Source organism: Varroa destructor, unplaced genomic scaffold (genome assembly GCF_002443255.2).
Source record: "Varroa destructor unplaced genomic scaffold, Vdes_3.0 BEIS01000001.1, whole genome shotgun sequence".
NCBI lineage: Eukaryota > Metazoa > Arthropoda > Arachnida > Mesostigmata > Varroidae > Varroa > Varroa destructor.
This window is the reverse complement of record NW_019211454.1, coordinates 59,734,669-59,745,448: the sequence shown is the minus strand read 5'-3', so window position 1 is coordinate 59,745,448 and position 10,780 is coordinate 59,734,669. Positions and strand designations below refer to the sequence as shown.

General features: G+C 47.7%; 1 protein-coding gene across 11 annotated transcripts in view; it reads right to left on the bottom strand.

Moving 5' to 3' along the window:
- LOC111252786 (poly(rC)-binding protein 3-like) overlaps nt 1–9,899 on the bottom strand; it is an 82,652-nt gene extending 72,753 nt beyond the window's left edge. Inside the window, exon 1 of one of the 11 annotated variants that reach the window (XM_086977476.1) lies at nt 9,755–9,899. The gene's annotated coding sequence lies outside the window, so the exon portion shown is untranslated. The other 10 variants (XM_086977471.1, XM_086977480.1, XM_086977478.1 and 7 more) reach the window with 10 other exon arrangements.
- Nucleotides 9,900–10,780: the final 881 nt, after the last annotated feature.

Sequence of the window (10,780 nt, the reverse complement as noted above, 5' to 3'; positions counted from 1 at the left end):
ACACTATAATTCACATAGACAGGCTATTGATATTAGCAGGCATAAAGTTTCCCTCTAAGCGGCCTCAAAAGTTTGAGAAAGTCCAGCCACTGGCCGCTTTATTGTCGGAGGGCCGTTATCGGTAGTCGAATGAGAGTGTCGTAAAACGGCAACCTACTAGAGCAGACAAGAAGGGACTAGAATCAACTATGATTCCCCCTAGCGCATAGTTACAGTGTTGCTGCAATAGCTGTTAGTTGCCATTGTAACCATTTGTTTCGCGGTTGCGTTTCCCTTGGTCGCCTCGAGAAGAGACGATGACCTGGTGGCAATACGGCAGTCAGTGGCAATGCAAACGAAACGTAGTAACGCTGGTCGCTTAGATTCTGTACGCACCGGAAAGGACATATTAGATGTCGACTCGACGACGCTCCCATACGACCTGTACAAGCGATAGCGGCTAGCAGAAACGGAGGCCACAGAATAGGCTGTTCTATGAACTGGTGTATTTGCTTGATTCTCCACGGATGCCGGTAGGACATACAGAGAGAAAACCTAAAAGATTCCTGAGCAAGATATCCTCAGTAGTCTCTCTCTATCTCAGTCTCATCAGCTGGGCTTCATAAGGTTCTAGTTTAAGGTGACTGGGGCCCGGCGGTCGTTTCCGCTCATGTTGAACGCGCATTGCGGCTACCACGGCTACTGATGACTTCTGGCGGTTATCGTCTGATGGCGGCGGCGTACTCTGCAGCGGGCAGCAGGTAAAATGATTGTTCGGCATGGTGGGGCAGAATATATCTGATCACGTAAGCATTTTCATAAAGCTCGTCTTGGCTGAGTCTATACTGTTGCCGTTGCTGATACTACCTTGTTGTACATGGGCCATTGTCTTCTCGTTAGAAAAGACAGTATAATCCTCTCGTATTGATCATCTCTATTTTCAGCAACAGAGATCTGCTGCTTCAAAATTATATCACAGACAACGGGAACGACCAGCCGGTGGACAATGAGACAGTGAGCGCTCGCCAAGAACGACCACAAATGATGCAACCAAAAATAAGAGACCGCATTCTACCTAAAAATGTTTTGATAAACCAATACACATTAGTGGGCCTGGAAGAGCATTAAAACACCTGAACATCCGGAATGCGATACTAAATCTGCTGCAGCATGCGTTGGGGCCACGAACTTGAGAGCTGGCGGATAAGGACTGTCGGGCAGCAGAGCTGCGAGAAACATCGACTAATTCAGCGAATTGGCGAAAGCTGACGGAAGCTCTTATAAGCATTCATGTTTGCCTCGACTCGCTTACCAACTTCGGGCGTGCACTTCAGTCTGCTGGTTGACGGCAAGAGTCGCACGCGAGCACACGCGTATAACTTGCCGTCACTAGGAGTATTTTCAGGTGCATACACATATATTCAGTATGCAATGTTGCCCATAGAAAGTGTTAATCTACACGCGGAGATACAAGCATATATATATTCAGCCTGTAAAGACTTTATTTAGTCCGCGGGTGCACATAGCATCCATTTTCTGCTGATAATTTCCGTACAAGGAAAACTAGTTAGCATACGGAAAAGCATTTAAGCACATTATATTGCTAAACACATTAAGGACAAACATCCCAAAGTCAAAAATAACTCTGAAGCTTTTGAAATATAAACATTTCAAAAGCTTCAGAGTTATTTCTTAAGAAAGGTTTAAATGTCACTCTTGAACAGCGCCTGCTTTGGGCCTTATAGCGGTTGCATCACTTTACATAAACAGCGTGTATAGCAAACGAGCAACATATAGGCCGGTATCATCATACACCTTTCCCAATGTCATGTCGCTGCCGCACGTCAGGTGAATCGTCACAAAGAACCTTTTTTATCGATATGAATATTTTGCCAACCTAGTTACGCCAACTGCAGCTTGGAATATGCTTATCGACGCCGGAGCCACGCGGATTCTGCGAGTACAGCATCATCGCGCAGAATGGCTACTGCGGGCTGGACCGGCCTGCCGCAGCAGAGCAGTAGGCGCGTGTTCAGTACGGCCACAGTAGCTCCTGTGGCAGCTTTCCGCCGCTACGGAGCAGGCGGTGTCAGCAGTAACAAAGGGGTCGCCCGATTCTTTTACTGCGATGACAGAAAACGTTGTTAGGCTCTAGGAGCCGCAAAACGGCTCCAGAGTCAGTCGACAGCACTAGCAGCGGCGGCGGTGACAGCAGCAGCGGCAGCGGCGGCGACAGCAGCAGCAGCAGCAGCAGCAGCGGCGGCGGCGGCGGCGGCGGCGGCGACAGCAGCAGCAGCGGCGGCGGCAACAGCTTTCTGCGGTGTGCGCCGGCTCCACCGGAGCAGACTCACCAGTTGCGCACCCTTGCACCGCTCCGAGGCTTTTATTGCTTTTAGTGGTGCCCCACGGCCCACTAAAAACAAGACAAAACAACGGCGACCACTTTGAGCTACTGAAAGTGCGTCGCAGTACGCGGCTGTTGCTGTTGTCTGCCTTTGACGTTTTTGAATGTTTGTGCGGACGAGGAGACAGGGACAGGCGGGAGGGAAGGTTTAGTATATACGATAAGGACGATAAAGCGAGGTGGGAGAGTATTGGATTCGACAGATTTTGCATCACTGGGTACTATGACTATTACTATTATAATTATTAGCTTGGCTCACCACCGTGAAATGGAGAATACCACTGGATCTGCGGTGATTCAGTGCGGATCACAATAATAGGCGGAGTATTTGTCGATCAGATGGTCCTATGAATCAAATGGATCCAGGTACGATTATCTGTTGAAAGCTAATTAATTATTCTGTAAAGGTTGCTACTATACATAGTCAACAAATGTTTGTCGATACCGTGTCGCAAAGAAAAAAACGGTCTGCACACACAGGGCCGAGAAGCCATATGATAATTACTAATACGAGACAATTGATTGCAATAGTCCATTCAAGAAATTGAGCAAGTTCTGTTAATAGCCAGGGAATGTCCAGACGGAGCCTTAACTTAAAATGCGTAATAGGGCTGAATGAACTACTGGAGATGAACGTAACCCACGGAATTGGGCTCAGACAACCATGCGATTCACGCTTCACACCTCAAACATTGAACAGGTTGTTCGTCGCGAAGCGTACGCTGGCTGTACCCCTGTCGGACATAGATCGACGTGCACGACCGGCAAAGTAAGCCACTCCAAAGAGATGATCAATATAACGAAGAGATTCTAGAAAGCAGTTCCGGTCTTTACGGAAGTAATTCCATTCTCTATGTATGTTCAATAACTAATTAAAATAGCTTTACTCGGATTGATATCGGCTTGTTATTGCCGCTACTTCTAGCACGCTTTACGATTTTGCCGCTGCCGTTGCCGTGGCTGCTGCTGCTGTTGTTAACGTTGACGGTGTGAAAGGCGGCGCGAGACGGCCGACGTCAGGCGAAACTAGTACCAGCAGAAAAAAGCAAGAGAAGAGCGGTACGCTGGTGAGATGCTGCTGCTCCTGTTGCTTCTGCTATTACTGGTTCTGGCGCACGCTACCGTCCATTGCATGCAGCTGCTGCACTCTCACACAATTACACTTCGAGAAAGACGCACTCCCACACACAAAATGATGTTGATGTTATTGAGGCCACCACTGAATATTGAGCGAACGACGAAACGCCAAACAGACACTGGACGAATAACGAACGGAACTTGAGGGAATTAAAAGAGACTGGAGTTTGTCCGGCGGAACATCCGTCGGATGGTTGACCGGCGGTGAGCTTGGTAGGATTGAGTTCAGTACTTTTTTTTGTTGCGTCGACGATCGACGGTCATCAGTCGACAGTCGGTGACGGTATGGCGGTAGTTGTAGTGGTTACATCAGGCTCGGTCGGTGTTGGTCGGTTTGGATAGTTGGTGGGGTAACAGGCCCAGAGGCAGAGGTCCAGGCTATCTGACTGGCGCGGCTGTGCTGCTCGAGCGGCTGCGCTCTTGCTGCTGCGCCTCGGGAGACCAAAGCGATGGCAGAGCAGTAGCAACGGCGGCGCCAACGAAAGCAGCGGAGGCAGCCGCGGCTACTGCTACCACCGCCGCCGCCGCCGCGGCAGCAGCGCCGCACGGCCTCTGGTGGTGTCTTCGCTTCCTCTGCCGAACCCTCTCCCACTCTACCGCCCATCACCACGACGAGTTTTTCCCCCATCCTTCCGATCACGACTACCCCCCCCAAACCATCCTCTCAGACCAGCTCCGCGCGACCCCTTAAGAACCCCTTTCGCCCCGGCAGAATCCTCAGCAGGAGGCGCTCTAAGAGCCACCCCATTCGTCTGCTTGTATGCCCTAACTTTTCCTCTGGCCCTCCCATCCTACTACTTCCTTTACTCTGTGTACTACGTTTCTTCACTTGGCGGCCCTTCGCCTCCTTCGACTAACCCCTGGGAGCGGAGCTGTGTAAGCGAACCAGCAACGAAGCAAAGTAGCCCAACCGCGTTCAGCCACCGACGTATATCCTGTGTCAGCCAGCTAGCAGCTAGACAGCTTGCCGTTATTCCACTTCACTTCGCCAGAGAAGCTTATTCTACTCTACTCGAGTTCTGGAGTCCACATCAGCGTGCCTGCCTCAAGAACCCCACAGGCGGCGTGCTGACCGCTATGTCGCCGCCGGTGTAGCGGACAGCAGGAGGAAGGAGGGAAAGGGGGGCCTAGTGTTGGTGGTGGTGCTAGCACTAGTGGAGCGCGAGATGGAGCGCGAAACTGCAGCTGGAGAAGGCTTTGGCTGCGCGCGAGATCTGGGAGGAATTAGAGTCGGTTCAAAAAGAAGAAGTCACGCGGGAGAGGGAAGAGGAACGCGAGAAAGAGGAGAGACGCGTCACATATCAAGGAGAAGTTCGTCGTGGACTAGAGGAAACCCTGCTGGCGATGGTGCTCTTGTGAAAGGGGGAAAGAGGCTGATAGGGACAAGAGTGCGATGGCGGCAAAAGGCAGGAATACAGTGGGAGGACGGGTATTGTGCGGAAACTAGGGGAAAGCCGAGGTTGAGGGGGTTACCTGGTGAACTACCATCACCGTCGCCGCTGCTACCTTTGTGTATTATCGGAGGTGCGGTGCGGAGTGAATGAAGAAGTGAAGGGGCAACAGGAGCAGACTGAATGGCAGACAGGCAGAGAACCTGGCGGTAGTGAATAGCAGCCATCGCGACGACCATCGGCAGCAGCCGGCTACACAACGCCACACAAGGCAGCTAGTGACTCTGTCTACCAACGAGTTACTCTACTATACAACGATCAGTGTTCACAGAGGGAAAACATGGTCGCCCTCGCCCTCCGGCAGCCGCACTGCAGCACCAAGCTGCCCCTGTCCCCTGGTGAATGACGATGGCGACGGCAGCAGCAGCGACAACGACAGCGAAATGGTAGTAGCGTTCGGATACGAACCAAGAAATTATCTTGGACGAGCGTCGCAAATCGAAGTCGGAGATCCGGCTTAAGTGGTAGCAGTACCTCGGCTCATTTTCTCAGCCAAGAAAACGAGGGGGCACGAAAAGCTGCCATCTTACTACTCACTCAGACCGCTTCCCGTGCCTCTTTCATCGCCATTCCAGACATCTAACGTTTTCATCCAACATCAAGTTGTACAAACTGTGTTCCCTCTCGGAACTAGTCTGCAACGGGAGCGACGGTAACGGCATCAGCGGCTGCAGATAGCGCACAAGGAACATCTATCGTGGCGCGTATTTGAAATGGCTCACCGATGCAAGCAACGAGTGCACTGCACCATCATCGCTATCGTTGACGTATTGCAACGGATTCGACAGAACGTCGTTGTCATTGCATGCAACTACCGCTATGCCGCTTTTCGTCGTTGTAAAAAATTACGCCAAAGAGACAAATAAGGATTATGCATTAGGGCATATTATAATTAGGTATAATCGAAGAATCATCTAACCAGTACTTTTTAACGTCGTTACTCGTCTTTCTTTTTGCACAAACGGAGAAAATGGTACACAATTGAACCGGACGGCGTACGCTTTCGCATCACAAATGCACACGCCGATTTTCACGTTAACAACGCGCATTGCTGACGCTCGTAGAGAAGCACTCAGAAATTGCAATGGTAGCAGGAGCAGTAACACGAATCACAATACCACGATTTCGAATAAAAATAATGTGAACGGAGACAGAATACTGCACACAATCACCTTTGTACCGCTGCCGCCGCTCCCGAAGGGAACAGTATTGGATAACACAGCCACTGAAAAGGAGACGCGATACACAAATAGATATCGATAACAGCAATGAACAGATAGGCAGGTTTATCTCGCTGCATTCTTCATTCCTCTACTCGCACTTTCCCCTTAGATCCATTAGCTCACATCACTGCTGTTGTCTCCTGTTGTCCTTACATATCGCCATTAACTCGCTAGACCAACTGTAGCGCGTGCGTGCGTGCGTGCGTGTGCGTGCACGTGTGTGTATTCTTTACAACGGCTTGTGGAAAGAACGAGATTGAGATATCATCGTAGATCACCATCGAGCCAGTACGACTGTTGTTTAACGTGAGCGCTAAATCGAAACAACGATGCACTGCGGCGCGCCACAACGCTGACGTACTTGTCACTCACTGTAGGCCAAAGTCACAAACGCGATACCGCACTCACTGCAATGGTAGTACATAATAGTAACAACAGCAACGACCACGACAGCGGATAGAAAGTTATGCTGTGGAGTTCCTCCACAACTGCTGATGCTGCTGCTGTCGCTTGTACTCCTCCTTCTCCACGATGACGGCGCATCATGGGAATCAGGAGTGGAGCGGAGCCTCGTCGTCAACGTGCTACCAACGCAGGAGCCCGTGGCAAGACGCACTCACGCAAATAGAAGCACACATACATATACACACGCTCACACACACACGCTCACACACAGACGCTCACACACACACACACGAAGACACACACACTATACACACATCAACAGAAACATCGCTCAATCGAGCTTGGTAGGGAAAACAGCACACCGTAGGACTGCTCTTTGTGAACCAGGTAACGAAGCATTACGTAGCCAGCCCCGCCGTAGCCTCTTGCGCCTACACCCACAGAGCAGGCCTGGTGAATGGGGAAGCCTGCCTACAGCTCACCAGCACGCGCCATAGGACAGGAAGACACACAAACCACTACGCTCCGTCGGCGTTCACACACAAACTGATCGTAACATTATAGCACTATCAATATCACCATACCACCAGCATGGCTTATAGGTCGGAGAAAAACGCAGAACTTAGTCCCCAATGCGGGTCATCATCGGGGCCAACGAATAGCGCTAGTCAACGAGCAATACGTTAATGTGCTATAGAATAGGTTGTTGTAGTTTTAACGAGTAGTTGTTGGTGCAGACGACAATCGACCGTAGCCCTATTTACAGGTAGCAGTTGCAATTGTAGAGGTCACTGCAGTGACGGCAAACTGTGCTCAGACACTCGTTTCGACTAATGATCGTGTTCCTTCTTTCAAATAAACAGACACATATGTAATAATAAATGCTTTAAAGCTACAAGAAAAAGAACATTTATCACACACAAATGAATATGTGTAAACTTCTCTTACATCGGCATCATCACCAGCGGCAGCATCATTATCATCAGCATTAGTATCATCACGAGAAAAAACACGGGCCGAAAGCCGTCGCTGCCACAGCAGCAGCGGAGCTCGACCCTTCGTTCATTTATTTAAGCGCGGCGGCCAGTGGTGAACAATGAACGGCACACACCGAACAACGACAACATAGATAAGTAACAACGAACGACACAATCAGTAGTACGGGCAATAGTAGGGTCCGCAGCGGATCAACAGCTTTGACGATCAAGCAAATAACCATCAATCAGCTGCTGAGAGAACATTCGGCTCAGCCTAGCCCGGCTGCTGCAATAATGACGACTCTAATAAATAGACTCTTCTGCTGCTGCTGCTGCTGCTGCTGCTGCCACTCTGAAGCATTATTAGCCCGATAGTGAAGCAGCGGTAGCTAACGGAGCTCGTTAAAGAAAGGCGCTAGCTACCGTTCACGAAAACCGCAAGCGCCAATTGCCCGACGTTATCTAGTCGGAACTAACAGCAAATTGTAATACTAGTCTGTCGTTGGGCCCACGTAATTTGTTAGCAGCGGAATTTTTTCGCCAGCCTCTGACCTCTGCCCCATTACCCTCTGCCTGGGGTGACCGGTCGATCCGCGCTATCCTCACACAAAATTCATATAACAGCACGTCAGGCTACCAGGAGAAACTTACGCGGGATGGACACCCGCTTGTCCACAGGGCACACGGCACACTGTAGGCACGCATGCACGCATGCACGCACGTACGCACACACACACACACATACACACACACACGCACACAAGCAAAGGGAAAATTTTTGAGAGAACAATTAAACAGTTGATGAAAAACAATGAAAAACCATGAGAAAACGATGAAAAAATTATTGAAAACGCACTCACTATACTACAGACAGGGACTGGTAAAGCATCGGAGTATCGGAGATTCCTCCCAGCTAACGACTGAGTTTGTTTGGGTGCGCATGCTCAAAGCGAGGAGCGCAGTGAAAGGTAGTGTCGTTAGCTAAGATGGCGACAGAGAGAGCACTAGTCAGCGTCAAAGCGCGCGAAATTTGAACGTGCCAACCGCCGCGCTACAAAGCCCGCAGCTTCAATGGAAGGTATTTCCATATGCATTGTACTACACGACCTAAACATTTGGGAGTAGTTGGCGAGCAGTAGTCTTGGTAAGGTTGCAGAAACGAGAAGTTGAGCCAATGCTTTTTAATTCAGAAGTTAACAACAAAGGAATATGATCCAAGGTCATAATGTTACATCAGATTCCCGCTCGTTGAGTATGCTTCAGACTCGTTTTTCTGCCACTCAGGCAGAACATCATTGTCTTTCAACAAAAAAAAATATCAGCTTTTGTCGGTGTAATTAGGTTACCTTAAATAACAGCCTCAAAAATAAACAGTAGTTATTCACAACATATTTTCACTGCGCAATGACGCAATAATAAACAACGACGTTCTTTGCAGGACATGTCTGGTTAGGTTCCAAGGATCAATTTTCAATATTCCATAAGCGGATATAGTAAATGTAAGGATCAAGAACATAACCACAACACATAAAAGCAAAACCGGAGCGAATGAAGATTTTTTTTTTTCGGAATTTATGCTATGTTGTGTACATCTTTAAACATGGATGAAGCACGTACATAAATTTGATTCGAATATGATTTTTCTGGGACCGGCAAACAAATCATGAAGAACAGCATCAAAGGGCTTGACACAGACTGACCAAATAAAATTATGCCGAGTTGATAACTTCAGGATTTTTAAATGCAAGCTAAATCAAATAGTGCTTCATAGACATAGAAACCTACCTCCATAACTTGAATAATAAATGACGATAACGACAAAAAAAGAGAACAATCTTGCTCTGCATCTTTCGGTAGATGCGATGCCAACTCTAGGCGAGCGTAATTAAAGAAGAGATGTTATCTAACTGACCGTAATTAGTAGCAAACTGTTAATATTTAAGAATATATAAGAATATAATATTTAAGAAATACCAAACTATGCGTAAGAAATTTACGGTTTTCTTTGATCCCTCTCAGCTGTGTAGCCAACAAGATGACAGGGCTCTTAACAATTACGATTTTTGCACCGACATTAAACAAGCGACACCCGCATTGTCTTATATGCAACCCTTTTCATCAAAGAAATTCAAAAAAAGAGACATTTTAATAGGCAGATACTTCTCCGTTGGTACTTACGCCTAATTCAATGATTCTGCTTTTCGAATATTCATTTGTCGAGGATTAATAATGGTGTCGATGAATTGCGTTTAGCTGCGTTAGCCACTCATGTTGTCATAGCTCACCTGAACTCAGTTTTTTTGTTTTTGCAAGAAATCCACATCAAAACAAAAACTTTATTCAGGCTTAGAAGAGCAGCACAATCAATTCTATCAAAGTATTGAAGGGACGAGAATACACGAGTCTAGCTGCTAGGCCGCTCGTTCGTTGCACGGTTAACTCTGCTAATGTAATGCATTGCAACGTTTTCTAATATTCCATTTGTAAATCATTTGTTGATCTCAGCTTGACCCTAAGATATTTTGAGTCTAGTCTTTGGTGCAGCGGAAGTTAGCGGGAGATTTTGAAAATTAAAATGTACACTTAGACGGCTTTTATTTCGATATGAATGCGCACGAAACAAAACGATCCACGTACGAATGCGGTTCTTAGCGAGCAGTATTTGGCATTATTCGAGTCGAGTAAATCAAATTTCCGTGAAACGTTACTAATTTTCCTCAAGATGGCCGCGTTCTTCTTCGGAAAAAAGCTCAATTTGTCGGAAGCATACCGCTTTCGTATTTTCTAACCCTTACGTCCTAGTGCAGAAAGTTTCCCGTTCATTTCCAATCCATAGACCTATCGAGTCATCGCTGACAAGACGTAATGAGTATTCTAAGCCGTTGTTTTCATTGTTCTGACCGTTTCTGACAAACCGTTTTACTGCGTGTCACTTCGAGATATGACACAACATTTTTGAGTCGAGAAGGAATCATGACGGCCTATGACGTAGACATTGTCCAATATGACCTTAGAGCACACTAAGAGATAGTCTGGTATCGATTTTTCACTGGAATATTCACACATCGTCTTAAGCAGCCACGATTTGAACAAAACCCAGCTCTCTTTAGGTTGAATTAAGCTTTTAAATTAAGTTTTATTCCGAGACTTCGAACTTCAATTATCGACCCTATATGTTCTTTTGGCACAAGCCACGTGACAGCA